The sequence below is a fragment of the Pipistrellus kuhlii genome, unplaced genomic scaffold (genome assembly GCF_014108245.1).
Source record: "Pipistrellus kuhlii isolate mPipKuh1 unplaced genomic scaffold, mPipKuh1.p scaffold_m20_p_9, whole genome shotgun sequence".
NCBI lineage: Eukaryota > Metazoa > Chordata > Mammalia > Chiroptera > Vespertilionidae > Pipistrellus > Pipistrellus kuhlii.
This window is the reverse complement of record NW_023425595.1, coordinates 5,383,602-5,399,950: the sequence shown is the minus strand read 5'-3', so window position 1 is coordinate 5,399,950 and position 16,349 is coordinate 5,383,602. Positions and strand designations below refer to the sequence as shown.

The window sequence follows — 16,349 nt, the reverse complement described above, 5'->3', positions numbered from 1 at the left end:
ACATTGAGGTTTACAGAGGCCAGGGTCCTAGTCTTGAATCATGTGTAGGGCAGTGAAGGTCAATATGTATTGTTAATTTTTGCTCGAAGGGTTATTATCTTCAGAGAAATATGGAAATGAATGGTAAGCAGCTCAAACCAGTCTTTTTATTCTGCTTACTCCCTAATCTATGGCATATTCTGTGCTTCACTCAGACCTCTAGGGCTCATGTGCTCTCTTGCCTAACATTCATCAAAGTCTGCTTTCAAATCCTCATTTGATTTTATTTAATATATATATATATATATATATATATATATATATATATTATTGATTTTTTACACAGAGGAAGACAGAGGGATAGAGAGTTAGAAATATCGATAAGAGAATCATTGATCAGCTGCCTCCTGCACACCTTCTACTGGGGATGTTCCTACAGCCAAGTTACATGCCCTTGACAGGACTCAAACCCAGAACCCTTCAGTCCACAGGCCAACACTCTCTCAGCTGAGCCAAACCAGAGGGCTCAAATCCTCATTTTTAACTAAAAGGTGAATGACTAACATCATTTCATTTTAACAGTCCTACCATCTTCTTAATAGGAGTTAGGATAAAATGATGAACATTTGTTCCAGCATTTTGGAGCTTTGTGCAGAAGTTTGGGACTTTGCCAGTTTGGGGTTTAGCAGCCATGGTGCTTGTATCTGGGAACACAACCAGGAATCTGTGAAGAGAAAAGGAAGATAAGAAAAGATTGGGACTGAGAGTCAGGCTTGCTCACCAGACAGCTATTTTCACTATCTGACCTTAAGTCAGAGAAATTGATTCATTCTACAGTTTGAAAATCTGCTTTCAGAATTAAGATAAGGAGTCAAAGGTTTGATTTATTGCAATAAAAAGTTATTTAGCAGGACAGAATTCTTTATAATGTAAAGGGTACTTCAAAATAATAATATAGGGATGGAGAAAGGTTAAATGACTCATACTAGGTCCTCAGCTGGTTTATGTTGGAGAAAGAATTTGAACCTAAGGCAAGGGATAGTTACTGGGTTATAGTGCATGTGCAGGGTTAAGTTTAATAATCCATAAATCACTTTATTTCTATTACCTCCCTTACTAAAAGTAAACCATGTTCACCCTGATCCTTTGAAGAGAAGTAAAAGTATGGCAATAGAGGTCATTTACAATGATAATCTCATTTAAACACCAGAGTATTTTTTGAAACTGCTATTGCAATTCTCATTTTATAGACAAGAGAACTGAGACTTATAGAGATTAAGGAACAAGTCTTAGAAAGTATCATATCTGGGATATATTGTAGAATAAGATTTATCTGATTTTTATACCAATCTATGTACCATTCTGCTTCTTTGCTTGTTTAGCTCAAAACACAAATAAATGAGCACAAAAATATATCAGAGGACGATGTTTTTGAGTGTTCTGGTTTCTAATACTGCCATTATAAAGTCAAATATATTTCAGAGACATAAAATCTTTTTACAACTCCTATTGGATTTTCTAGTCCAGAAGTAGTGTTAGGTATTTGAACACAAAGGTATAGATTGGGGCTCCTAATAAACAGTAACTTTTTCAGTAAGCACAGAATGCTTCTGCAACCACAATAGTGACATTTAGGAATTGCTACTGTCTGTATAGATGCCAAGTGAATTTTTTTTTTTTTTTTTTTTTACATTTGAGGATTAGGTGACATTTTTCTGAGCCACACTTCTTTCTCTCCAGCATTGCAGCCATCTCTAATATTTCACTCAGACACTATTAATGTGTTGATGCAAATGCTTCATTTAGGAGCTGAGAGGCACTTAAGGTATGGGAGGGTGAGTCTGAAGTTTACTATTTATGAAATGGAAGCGCTGATATTTTATACAGTGACACATCCATATGAAAATGCTTTGGTAAAATATGTTATTTATGTAAATATGCATAAAACATACCATCTATTTCAGTATAGGGGTTACATAAAGCTTTTTGCCTTTTTTACTTTTATTTCTGATATGGTCTCTACTTCTACAATATAGGAGCTTTCCATTCTGTGTATGAGAGGTCATAGGGCCAAGTAGAATTGATCCAAATGCCCACATTTATCTTTGGGCCATTTGATCTTTGCCATCTTGTGGGTTTCAAACCACCTTTGTTCCACATAGAAATCATGATGGGAAGCAAAATGTAGTAAATATTTTTAGAAAGAGCTTTTCATGTTTTGCTTTCTCTTGGAAACCTAAATCAATTCTTGACTTTTTCACACCCCTCTCAGTGAAATGGAGTCTTTCTGTGCTTACTTGGAACTCTAGTTGGTAAGAGTTCATTTGTCTTGAGCACTCTCTGTTCCATGGGGTGTTGTGCATGTGTTTGTGTGTATGGGTATGTACGTGTGTGTGTGTGTGTGTGTGTGTGTGTACAACATTGCTTGAAGTGGTTGGCAGTAACATCACCACCACAAGGAAATAATTGTTCTCTTGATTTTAACCAATGCTTCCTTTCACCCACATCAATTCATTTCAGTCTTCTGTTTCCATGAAGTAGACAGGACATCTAGATCATAAGTCTATGGAGCTGATTAGAAGCACTGCCTCTTAACTTTGACCTCTCAAGGGGGCCTTCCACAATGCATGTGCAAAGACCAAGATAAGCAGGACAATGGCAGAACAGGATTGGCTTCTCAAAGCATCCTAAGGACCCAAACCTGTGTGAGTCATGATGTAAGCTCTTTCAAGTTAATGTAACTTATTGGTACCCAGGAATTTCTTTCAACTGAAATCAGAAAAGGAGACCCATTTGTTGTAAACTGAGGAGGTGAAAGTGACTTTATAAATGTCATTCTTATTTCTGATATACTGGCCCCTCAACCTCTGAATGGATCTCTTCTATTAATGCGTATTTCTTTGTGTGTTGGTTATTTTTACTTTTTTTTCTGCATGCCTTTGTGCATGGGGCTAAGGACAGTCCAGGGAGGAATGGAGTGAGGAAGATTGCAATATCTCTTGTTGTGGGTGAGCCTCTGAATGTGGCTCACATTTGGAGGAGGAGTGGGTGCAAAATAATTGTCTGTGTGCTCTAAGGTGCTTGTTGTTTACTATCAGAGAAGAATCTTGGAGTGAATTTTGCTTTACCCACTGAGGCGTTACATGGCATCCCACAATTTCTTAGTTAGCCTGGCATTTAACTACTTCTTATTTATAGGAACAAGAATAACCTCTGTCTTATAGTATTATAATTATAAAGCATAACTCATGCAGCTAAAACCAAAAAGAGGCAACCAATAAAAGGTGGTCAATGAAGCTATGGTCTTATATAATTTACAGGAGAACATGCACATTGGTTCTGAGTGACCTCCTTTCTCACTGCTGAGGAGGAGCTGGGCTTGTCTTTGCACGTCCTCCTTGCAAAAACTACTCAGACGCATCCAATGCCCAGCTACTGCTTGCAGGATCCCTGTGAGGAGAACAGATTTCCATGGATTTGATGAAACTAGGGAAACCTGAAAAGACAAATCTATCTGACTTGGAAAACTAGAATTAAAACCTCAGCTCAGGAGTTAAGTGAAGATGGTAGCGTGGGTCCACTTCTGAGGTGAGGGAACATACCTCATCACATGTTGGCATTGTGATCACAGTGGCTTGGATTTCAGTTCAAATGAGTGGTGGACTGCTCTGCAGAAAGCAGTAGAGTCGGAGGACTCTAAATTGTTCTGTATCTTATCAGGACAACAAGCCATGTCATAGTGTTCCTGCTTCTGAATTTAATCAGTCCCTCTTATTGTGAAATTTCAAAATAAGCATCTCTGTTTTCATGAATGAGTCTTTGAGGAAATAAAAAGCTAGAAATTCATTGCATATTTCGGTGAACAGAGCATTTTAGGATGGGATATTTAGAAATATCACATCACTTTTATTTAGTTTTTTTGAATGCAGGCAAGGCTGTTATGCATATGTGTGTGTATGTGTATATACATATATGCAATATAGTTCATATATGTAACTATATATAATTTGATTTTTTAAATACACAGAGAAAGGGTATTTTTTTCACTTTGACATCCAATGACTTTTATCTCACTTTCTTTGAATCCAGAGTATAACTTAGTAGTCACTCTTGTTTCACTTATAAAGTGTGAATTCAGTGCATTTTAAAAATAATAAAGTAGGTAGTTATTAGGACATGAGACTATTTTAATTGTAACCAAAAGATTTTAACTGCTGAGGGCCTAATACTTTCGGGAATGTAGGGTTAAAAAAAGCACTGTCTCTGCCTGTGGTTCTCATGATCTGAAGCAGTGGCTGTTCACTGGGCCTATGTTGCCCTCCCCGAAGGAAGGGGACATTTGACAATTTTTAAAGATATAGTTGGTTGTCATAATGAAGGGATAATGCTACTGGCATCTGGGAGTAGAGGCCTGAGATGATGCGACTGCACGGGACAGCTCTAGTAAAAAATAATTATATAGCCTCCAAAAATCATGAATGCTGAGCTTGAAAACCTTTGTCTGTAGGGCGAGAAATATATAATGTGTTGTGATAAGTGCTATTTTAGGAACATGATTGAAGTGCTGGGGCAACTCAAAAGACCAATAACTAGAAGCGGGGAAGTGTTGAAAAGCTGTGTGGAGGGCCCTGACATTGGGGCTTGGCCCAGAAAATTGAGCCTGAGTTAGGCAGGCAAGGATAGGCAGGCAGAGAACATTCTGGATGGAGGTGCAAAGGTGAGCAAAGCACAGAAAACTAATCATGCTGTAAGGCTTTTACTGGGCACAGTTACCTCTAAGGCAGAGTCCAATTCATGGTTCTATACAAACAAGGTTAATAACCCAACTCCATTGGGGAGATTTTTTCTAAGGTGTATTTTAAACTGAAAATATAAAACCTCCTTAGAAAAGAGACACATATTCATGTTCTGGTCGAAGGAGGAAGCTTTCTGGCTTCCTGCTTCGGTTTTCCCAGAGAGCAGCCAGTGGGTCCACAGATTGCTGATTCTTCCTCTCTTCCAGGCCTTCCTAGAACTGGGATCCAAGAAAAGGAGTTTATATACAGCTTAGAACCCTTTAGGAGATAACATAGCCTCCATCTCTGTACAAGCCAGGATATTAAGGTTCCAAAGGCTCTCTGACATAAAAAACAAACAAACAAACAAACAAACACACACCAATAAATAAATGAACAAACAAAACAGTGAATGAGTCAGTGTTCCCTTTGTACTGCTGGTGATTTTGTGCAGTGGCCCAGAATATGGACATTGTTAGTCCCAACTCAAGAACGTATTCCTCCTCTGACTTTTGATAAGTGAAGAGGTCATAATAATCTGACCACTCAGTGTATAGAGAGAGAGGGAGAGAAAGTTACAGGATTGAGGGAGGAAAGGTTGAAAGCGAGCAAGCTTAGTTTAGGTTAAAGAGAATTTTGGTGTCTTGAATTATTATAAGACAACCATAAACTCCACCTAGGGAAGCTATTTCATCTCCTACTGAGCAGTTGGTAATATTCCTCTTAGCAGTTGTGTTTAAAAGTGCCCAAATTCCTAATAAGTGATAGTAGAAATAGTAAACAAAGTGTTTTATACTTTATATCGGTATAAATTCTAGAAGATTATATGTGTGTGTGTGTGTGTGTGTGTGTGTGTGCGTGTATCACATATATACCAATTATTTCTAGTGTTTATATTTTATTTAAAATTGTATTTAATAGTGAATTTCATCATTAAAAATTATCTATAATCTGAAAAAAAAGATGGAAATATAATACTTCTTATAACCTCTATATAAAAAGTGATTTGAGGAATCAAACTGGAATTATTCAAATAACATAAAATATTTTTTCAGGCTTTCATAGTTAGTATCTTTTCTTCTGTTTCAAATATTAGGAATTAAGGAAAAAACATGTTTCTGTTTATATTTCTCCTACAGTATTAATAGGGGATGAGATGACTTTCATCACAGTTAATTAGAAGAATGAATTTGTCATATAAGTCACCTCCCAGAAGCACCTCAATGAAAGGCCAATGTTATCATTTTTCATATCCCTTAATCACAATGGAGATTAAGTATTAAATCAAAATTCTGTTGAGTTAAACAATACAAAGTAATATTGGGTATTTGAAGTCTCAAAAAAGGTTGACCCATTTTTTCATAATCTTTTTCCTAACCATTGATTAAAATGTTAGAAATTTTCTTTACTTAATCTATGTCATATGTATGGAAATTTTCATATAAATTTCTAACTCAGTAAGCTACAACTGTTTAGTTCTTTGCAGATGAAAACAGATTTGCTGATTGGTTAATAGACATAGTTTTTTAAATTTTTATTTTATTGATTAAGTTATTACATATGTGTCCTTATCTTCCCATGGCCCCCCAACTCCCCCACTCATGTCCTAAACCCCCTGTTGTCTGTGTCCATTGGTTAGGCTTATATGCATGCATACAAGTTCTTTGGTTGATCTCTCTCTCTTACCCCCACCCTCCCCTACCTTCCCTCTGAAGTTTGATGGTTTGAAAGATGCTTCTCTGTCTCTGGATCTATTTTTGTTCATTAGTTTATGTTGTTCATTATTTTCCCTAAATGAGTGAGATCATGAGATATTTATCTTTCTCTGACTGGCTTATTTCACTTAGCATAATGCTCTCTAGTTCCATCCATGCTGTTGCAAATGGTAAGAATTCCTCTTTTTTACTGCATCGTAGTATTCCATTGTATAGATGTGCCACACTTCTAGGAATATATCCCAAGAAACTAGAAATACCAATCAGAAAGGATATATGCACCCCTATGTTCATAGCAGCACACTTTACCATAGTTAAGATTTGGAAGCTGCCTTAGTGCCCATTAGCAGATGAATGGATTAAACACAGCTTTTTAAAAAGTGTATATTTTTCATTGATTTTAGAAAGGAAGGGAGAGAGAGAGAGGGATAGAAACATCAATGATGAGAGAGAAGAATTGATGGGCTGCCTCCTGCCCATCTGGTGATTGAGTTCACAAACAGGGCATGTGCCCTGAGAGGAAATCAAACCATGGCCTCCTGGTTCATAGGTCGACACTGAACCACTGAATTACACCAGGCTAGTTTTTTTTTTTTCTTTTTTAAATATGACTAGGAAATTATTAAATTAACACTTGTCAAATTATCTTGCTTTCTTATGGTATTAACTAATTCTATCAATTACTATTTATATACTTGGTACATTCCTAATGAACTTTTAAAAAGACTGGCCAGGTAGCTAAGTCAGTTAGAATGTCCTCCTAATATGCCAAAATAGTGTGTACAATCCCCGGTCAGAGCACATAAAAGAATCAACCAATGAATGCATAAATAAGTGGAAGAACAAATCTCTCTCTTTTTTCCTGTCTCTTTAAAATCTATAAGTAAAAAAAATTAAAGAAAGAGTGCTGTGACAGAGAGCAGCTCTTACTTACAGTCACCTCAGCACACTGTTCTCAACACAGTGCCTGCACCTTATAGATAACAAATGAATAGTTGTCAAATGGAAATTTAATGAATTATAAAAATAAGCACAATATATGTAGGAAGCCTAGCACAGAAGGGGCACATGGAGGTCTCTCAATAAACATGAGCTAAATGAATAAATGAGTCATAAATCTAATTTTAACCATTAAGTAGCTGTGAGACATAGGCAAATAACTTCCTATTTTGTGCACTTCCTTTCCTATGGATAGTATAAGATATTTGCATTAAGGAATGTTTTTTTTCTAACTGCTTTCAGACTCTAGAGATGTGTTTTAGGACCTCCATGAAGAAGGAGGCACCTTCTCAGCCAATGATAGAAATTTAAGTGCCTTTGCTTATGTCGAACCTACCTTGTTCTTACAAAAAACAGCTCTACTGCTGAAATTGTTGGAAAAATATTGTTGTAAATTGCAGTGTAGAATTTTGCTTATCTCATACCAGATTGTACACATACCACTTAAAAAAATAAAGTTAATCTTGCTGTTATTACATTAACTTACAAGAATTGGACAAGGAGTCCTGTTATTCCAGAAGCCACATTCAAATGAATTTGTCATTCATTTTTATAGGAAATTGGAGGCAACATTAATTAATTCCAAAAGCATATAATAGTTCCTTCACTAAAGGGAGAAAGGTAGGGTCCTCTGTCATGCATGCAATAAGCTTTAAAGAATAATAATTTTAACATTCTGGAATAAAATATATCAGATTTTTTTCTCTTTTGTTCATTCCATATTTTCATTTTAGTTAAGAGAGCAGCACTTTGAAAACATGTTATTGAACTCTTCTTCGATGTAGTCATTCATCGAAAAGGTGGTCGCTTTGATTTGTTTCCCTCTCCCCAGACAATTTGGCAGGTTGGCAGATAAAATGTAGATGCTTTGATTGATCTCTTAAAATGTAAAGATGGCTATCATAGTTATTGAACCCGAGACATTCATATGGCTTAGTAATAACTATAAAAATAATAATGGTAAATAGCAGTAGTAAAATTAGTGATAATTAAGAGCTCTATTTAATGCTATTTGTTGTTACTAGTGCTAGCCACTAAATCATTTAAATATACAACCAAATATATTCCTCCTGACAACCCTGTGTGACAGGTTCCATTATTATAGGAGAAGAAAATGAGCACCTTTCCCAAGGTTAATAGTTGGTATGTGATGACTCAAGTTTCAATGAACTTCTAATCTAATGGGCATGAAGATAAAAGGACACAAATAGATTTCACAGGTAGAATGTAATGAGTGCTGTGGGAGAGGCTCACACAAGTCTAATTTTCTCTAAGATTGTCCATCTGTGTCTTGATCGGTTCATTGATTTTTATAGATATACACTCAGCATTCACATGTTACTTTGGTCCAGCCTTGCAGGGTTGGCAGATCCTTGGAGGCATTCAGTACTTTCATGCCTTTGCAGGGTGTCTTTCTATAGCATCCTCAAGAGCTGGTCAGAGAGTCCTCTTGCTGAGTACTCTTAGCAATCAACACACCCTCTGTAAGCAGGGAGCATCTGCTTCCCAGTTTCTGTATATAGCAGTTGAGCAAAACCAGGTTTCCTTGTACCTTTCAGTCTTGGTTTTGCCTAATATAGCCAACTGAAATTTTATTATTATCCTTTTTCAACAATTAAATCCCTCTAGAGGCCACTATTTGGCTCTCTTCCATCTCCCCATGCCTCCTTTTAGGCTTAACATTGTAATGTTTCTGTAAGATTAAAACTGTGTAATCATCTAAAATGTTTAGGAGTGTGCCTGACATGCAATAAGCACTCTGTATAGATGACCATAATCATGATAATAATAACAAAATTGTTATTTATTGGATTAGATATCATTTATTCATTTTTTTCCCTCCTGGCTGATCGTATTTTATATATGTATAATAGTTATTTAGATGTAGATACTAGGTTTTCTTAAATATGTTACAGCTAATAGAACACAGTACTTCAAGTTCACTTGTGCATATTTTTTTAATGAGCCCAATTAATTAAATTCTGGCTTAATGGTTAACTTAATAAGGACATTGGCAGTGTCCATTTCTATATCCATGAATCTGGGTTCTGCCTTGCTGAGTCATATATTTAAATATCCTTTAAAAAAACAAAACCATTGCTTGACTTTCAGATTGCTCATTAGAAAATAGTAGCAGCAAAAAGATGAAAAAGGGAGGGATGGAAACATTTAAAATAAATAAAGCCAGAAAGATACTTTGCTATAAGAGTTAGGAATGGGAAATAAGTAAATGGGTTAAAGCAGTGGTGGGCAAAATGTGGCTTGCAAGCCACCTGCGGCTCTTTGTCTCCTTGAGTTTTTAGCAAAGGCCAGCTTAGGAGTACTCTAAGTTAATAACAATGTACCTACCTATATAGTTTAAGTTTAAAAAAATGTGGCTCTCAAAAGAAATTTCAATCTTTGTACTGTTGATATTTGGCTGGGTTAAAGCATAGCCCATGATCAAGTCAGGTCTTCTATTCAATCCACCTTTTTTCCTAAACATACCTACTCTTTGTTTGTTAAGCTAATAAACTTGTAATAAGAATACAAAGATTTCACTACAGACAAGGGCAGACAGATAATTAAAAGAAGCTAAAATAGGCAGCTCCCTGGAGGCTGGAGTGTTTTTTTGTTTTAATATATTTTATTTATTTTTTACTGAGAGGAAGAGAGAGGGATAGAGAGTTAGAAACATTGATGGGAGACAAACATCAATCAGTTGCCTCTTGCACACTCCCTACTGGGGATGTGCCCGCAACCAAGGTACATTCCCTGGACCGGAATCGAACCTGGGACCTTTTAGTCCACAGGCCACTCTATCCACTGAGCCAAAAATGGTTTTGGCTGGAGTGGTTTTTAAGGTTGATTTTGAATGACTTATCCAGGCAGGGAGGCTTCAAGAAGGAAATACATCTTTGTTTGAGTTTAGGTCAAGGGCTGGACTCCCAGGACTCCAGTGAACTTTGAGGAGAGATGCCTGAGGCAGAGCCCAATAGAGGAAGCCAGCCGATCCTCTGATGGAGGGAGGGGACCATTGATCATCATTCTGGAGTGATAGTCAGTCGCAGCCCTTCTCAGGCAAAGAGCATGCCCACGGCTGCTTTCTCCTGCTTTGCTTGTCTGAGGTGGGCACCAGCAACTTCTGCAATGCTAAGTTTCAAGTTTAGATCCAGTCTCAGCAGCTGGAACACTAGATGTGCAAAATGCCCTTTCCATATCTTTTCATCTTCTTGTATGTTGCTTTGGAAGAAGAATGTTCTAGAAATGGCTCCTAGTTTTGCTGCATAATGGCATTGTCAGGCTGCATGGAATCTTTCATCATCTAGTCCAATCACCTCATTTTGCAGATCAAGAAACTGAGGCTGAGAGAGAGGGGACTCGCCCCGAGTCACTCAGTTTGTCAGTGACCCACAACAGTGGAACCTGTGGTAAGTCATATGGCCTCTTTGGCCTTCTCTTTCCAAGTCTATAAAATGGACAGTTCTACTTACGTGATGTTTAATTTTAGATTCCTAACATTTAGAGGGATTTTCATTTTGTGATCATCACGAGTCTTTTAGAAAATGATGCATTAATATGCCTCAATAACAGTGTTCAAGCATTTTGATGAAGGCTAACATTCTAGTTAAAAATTTTGCATTGTGTACATATATCTCTGTATATGGCATGGACTTAGCTAAAATATTTTGAAAATATACCTGGTTTTGATTATGGTTGGTAACTTACTGTATTACATCCTGACAGTACAAACAACTTTTTAATAAAACTATATAAATGTTTATTGTTTATTGCCTTATGTTGTTCTCATTGCTGAACAGTTCAGGTGTCATGAATGAGTAAGGATCCTGGAGATGCACTGTAGTGCAGGGTAGATGTGCCTGAGTTGATTGTAGTTAGGTGAAAATTCCATTGCTTATAGCAAAGATTGGATTTATTTCCACTCATTTATTCAACAGGCACATTTTAGACAATCTGACAGCAAATTAATTATGTAATAGCAGCTATAAAAACTTTCATCAAGCATGCACAGGTTTGGTGTCTCTGTATGGGGTAAGCTGGGTTATAGAGTGTCCAAGGAAAAGGAGTTGGGGATAATAAAGACTTGGGTTTTCAAGTCATTATCTCCATGGAGTTTTAGGGGCATATAGGAGCAAAGAACTTAATGGCCTTCCTTCCTCCCTCCCTTCCTTCCTTCCTCCCTCCCTTCCTTCCTTCTTTCCCTTCCTTCCTTCCTTCCTTCCTTCCTTCCTTCCTTCCTTCCTTCCTTCCTTCCTTCCTTCCTTCCTTTCTTCCTTCTTTCCTTCTTTCCTTCCTTCGTTCCTTCTCTTATTTATTTACGTATTTATTTTTTTAAATATATTGTATTGATTTTTTTTAACAAAGAGGAAGGGGAGAGATAGAGAATTAGAAACATCAATGAGAGAGAAACATCAATCAGTTGCCTCCTGCACACCCCCTACTGGGGATGTGCCCACAATCAAGGTACATGACATTGACTGGAATGGAACCTGGGACCTTTCAGTCTGCAGGCTGATGCTCTATCCACTGAGCCAAACCGGTTTCGGCTACATATTTATTTTTGATCTGTTTTCCTTAAGCTCATCAGATATAAATCTTTCTAGCCTTGTAAAGCTCTCTCTTACAGGTTCATTAATATTCATTATCACTGTTAAATATGTGATTTTTTTGAAATTCCATTTATAATGCAGAGCACTCTGAGGTTGGAGAATTCATTGATTATAGGTCTAGAAGCTTTTTCATTGTTTATGAGGGGAAGCATCTTTATACCACTGGGATGCAGATTCTCAGACACTAATTACCTAGATGACATGTGACAAGTTATGTGTGATGATGTTTACAAGGATACTAGAAGGGTCAAATGAGATAATGCATCTGAAAGAAATGTGTACAATCTAAAATATAACCAGAGTCTACTTTAAAATACAATTTTATTGATTTCAGAGAGAAAGGGAGAAGGAGAGGGAGATAGATATAGAAACACCAATGATGAGAAAGCATCATTAATTGGCTATTTTCTGAGTGCCCCCTACTGGGGTTGAGCCCATAACCAAGGCATATGATCTCCTGGTTCCTAGGTCGATGCTCACCACTGGGCCATGCTGGCTGGGCTCTCAGCCTCCTCAAAAAGAGACACACTTACATTCTGTTACAATCCATGTGTCAGGAATCACATGGCCCCGCCTAACTGTGAAGGCAGTGGTGGGAGGGTGCTAAGGCGTTATCATCTTCTCTAGGTCCAGAAAAGAAAAGTTAGCAGATACTGGTGAGTGTTGTTTCTGCATCCCAAGTTCCAGGGGGAGCAAAGATTTCAATGGTTAATGTTCTCTCTTTCTGAGGAAGCTGTGCAGTCATATGAGGAAAACAATAATTACAGGCGAGTATATAAGGCTATGTTATCATTTGGCAGGGCCTATAGTTCTTTAAGCCAGCAATTGCTGTTCTGTTTAGAGAATTCCTTTTTCATCTGCAAAAGCTGACTTGAGATTTAAAGATTCCTTGTATTTTCTTAAGTTCAGGCTGTCTACTTAGTTTTCTTAAATGGAGGCCAAGATGTTTTAAAAAAAACAAAGCCTAGGTCTTTGAAGTGTTGGTGTATGTGTGTGTGTGTGTGTGTGTGTGTGTGTGTGTGTGTGTTTATTTTTAAACTAGTGGCCTTCTGATAGTTGTTTCACAGAATGAAGACAAATTTCTTTGTCCACTGTGAGCCATGATGAGCAGAACCATCTTTGTTGGTTACTTGCTCTTTATAAATGTCTCAGCATTTATGCCTGTCATGCTCATCTATGGAAATATGGAGACAATTTTCTGGTATCCCATACAAACAGCAAAGCACATGCAATTGGAGAAACCTATATCTTGTGCAAAAACAAGAGTGAAAACTGTTAACTAACTAGCTAGCAAATACCATGTAAGTAAGTTTAGGCTTCAAAGCATAAACAGGTTCATGAAATTGGGTTGAAGATGACATGTTATGGAGTCTAGCTAGTGTGTGTGTGTGTGTGTGTGTGTGTGTGTGTGTGTGTGTGTGTGTTTGTGTGTGTTTAGTACAATGCTTTTCGTTAAAACTGTTTTACTTTAAAAAATTAGTGCAGAGATAAAAATATGGTGTCGTGTTGATTTATAAACAAAGGGAGGATAAAAATTGGTACTGTCTTTTGATTTCTTTCTTAGAGTGAAAACAATTTTTACTCTTTCTGTCTTTTGTATAACTGTAATGTGACTTATCTAGATACTTAAGTATCCAGGCTTATCACTATAAAATGATTCCTCTCCATAATTGTTCCCTGTGCCTTGATTTTCAAATTCCATGGGCTTTTAAGTTATATCCAGGTAATGGATTTACTTCGGCACTTGCATGTATGATATAACCTCTAAGTAAACATTTTCAGTGAATCTAGAGAGGCAGTAGGATGGCTGATGAGATTTTGAAGATAAGCTAGAAAGGAAAAGTATTAAAATTACACAAATAATAGCAGTAATAATATAATCATAAATAGTAAGTAGGTATTCTTTATGATCCAAGTATTGGGCTAAATGTTTTGCAAAGATATTTTCATTTATTCTGCATATTTATGAGAGTCAGGCACTATCACTAGCCCCACTTTAACGACCAGTATAGAAAGATGTTAAATAAATTTCCCAGTCATATGACCAGAAGGTATCTGTCTGACCTGTTTAAAATTGTACAGCTATAAAGTAATTGGATGGTTTCTAAATGTGTGGATAATCCAAAAAACCACAATATAACCAAAGGAAACTTCAGCCTACACTGTGTTGTTTTATATCCTGGTAAATATGTGGTCTGGGATTAATATTAACTATATGTTAAAATGGGGAAACATTAATTATGTCTTTAAAATATAAGGTTTAAATTGGAATAGTATAATAGCTGTAGAGGAAAAGGCTGCTTGGGGGAGAGGAAAAGACAAAGAAGACATTTATTCCTTGAAGAGGTAGAGAAAGAGAAGGTTAAATTCTCTTTGCATATTTCTAAAGTAAATGGATCATTTTTTTTCTGAGCTCCCAAGTGATCATTTTCTTCTCTTCTGAAAGAATTGAACCTTCTGATATGTCTCAATATTTCAAGGGTATTTTATTTTGGGGAGGGGGGCACAGAGGGTGCCTGTGCATTCTGATCTGGCATGCCTAGCACTGTTAGCAAAAATGTGTCATTGCTCTCTACATATTTTTGGTCCTCAGCTAAAATTAGCTTTGCTGAGCAAATAGATATGTGCAGCCACCCTAAACAGATTATTACCCAGAATGCCAAAGGAAACACTGACAATGGGACTTACTTCATCCTTCATTAATATGCTTTATGCTTCATTGAATTTATTGGGGTGACATTATTTAATAGAATTATATAGTTTTTAGAGGTACAGTTCAATCATCTGTATATTGTATTGTGTGTTCACTACCTCAAGTCAAGTCCCTTCTACCACCATTTATCCCCTGTTTACCATCTCCTACATCACTTTAGTCCCCTTTCCCCTTGGTAATCACCATACCGTGCTACATTTACACAATGGAACACTACTCTGCCATAAAAAGAAAATATTACCCTTTGCAACTTCATGGATAGACCCGGAGAGTGACATAAGCCACTCAGGAAAAGACAAATCCATGTGATCTCACTTATATGTAGGCTCTAACTAACAGGCAACCAATTGATGTGTGTCATCTATGTTTATCTCTGGCTCTCTCCCTCCCTTCCTCTTTCTTTAAAAATTAATGGAAAAATAATTTCAGGTGTAGACTAACACACTCACACACACACACACACACACACACACACACACACACACACACTCTTAATTAAATAAGTAAACCTACCATGCAAGTTGCTCTGCGGATTATATGGGGTAACATATGACTCATGCTCTTCACCTTGCAGACTGCTGGTATATCCTGAGGGGTAATTTTTTTCTTATTGTACAATAGCATAGCTTTAAATAATCCTTTAAAATTAAAATCCATATTCTGCTTCAGGTTTCTTATTTCTCAAATAACCATGCTTAGAAACCTATGTTATTATCCAGTCCTTTTCCCCCCCTTAATCTTTTTTACTCCTTTCTTCTCTTTTTAACACCCATTGTTTGTATAATTCCATAACTCTTTGCTCTCAATAAGAGATAATTGACTGAAAAATCCTAGTACTGGTACTGCATCCCAGTGAGAACATGCAAACCTTTTATCACCATAAGATTTGATTCCTCTCTATCTACCCCTTTTTCCCCCAGGTTACTAACAAACTGTGCTGTGCTTCAGCTCTATGATTTTTTGAACCAGATATGTACATAGATATTTAAAGGCAGTTGTGGTGAGGGATGGCATCAATGGTAAACTCATTGACCTAATTCTAAGTTTGCCAAGGAGTTGTGTCTAGGAAGAGAAAAGAAATGTAAACAGATCCAAAACTGTCATCATTATAACTGTCTTCTTCAAAGGAACATCACCTGCTTCCATAAAATGAGAGAGCTTGATATGGGATGAGTTTTACAGGGTTTGATGATCCACTGGGAGGAGGTGGATGAGGAAAGATCATCGATTTTCCAGTGATTTAAATTATTCTCAGTTTTAAAACCAACTTCATTTGCCAGAGAATCCTACCATTAAAATCACATACCTCTCTATTTCATCTCCTCCCTCCCTCCTCTCCCCAGCTCATTTGCACAGTGTGTCCTTGGCCTAGCTTCTCTTTCAGGGAGAATGCTCTTCGTGTGAGTTGCTGGGTTCTTGGTGCACTGTGTTCCAAAGTTAATATCATGCCATGGTACCATATGGGCGACGGCAGAAAATAACAGCCTTTGAGGGCTCACCTTTCAGAAGTGCGGGGCAGTGAAACTTAATTAATGAATGATAGAAGATCCTCCATAAT

The 16,349-nt window shown here is 37.0% G+C and overlaps 1 protein-coding gene across 4 annotated transcripts in view; it reads left to right on the top strand.

The window, feature by feature from the left end:
• The window catches only part of LRRC4C (leucine rich repeat containing 4C), a 707,813-nt gene that overhangs the window by 598,063 nt on the left and 93,401 nt on the right, over nucleotides 1-16,349 (top strand). Inside the window, exon 1 of one of the 4 annotated variants that reach the window (XM_036427216.2) lies at nucleotides 10,787-10,878. The exons of the other annotated variants lie outside the window; for them this stretch is intronic. The gene's annotated coding sequence lies outside the window, so the exon portion shown is untranslated. Of the gene's footprint in view, nucleotides 1-10,786; nucleotides 10,879-16,349 lie in introns of those variants that run through there. 4 annotated transcript variants of the gene reach the window in all.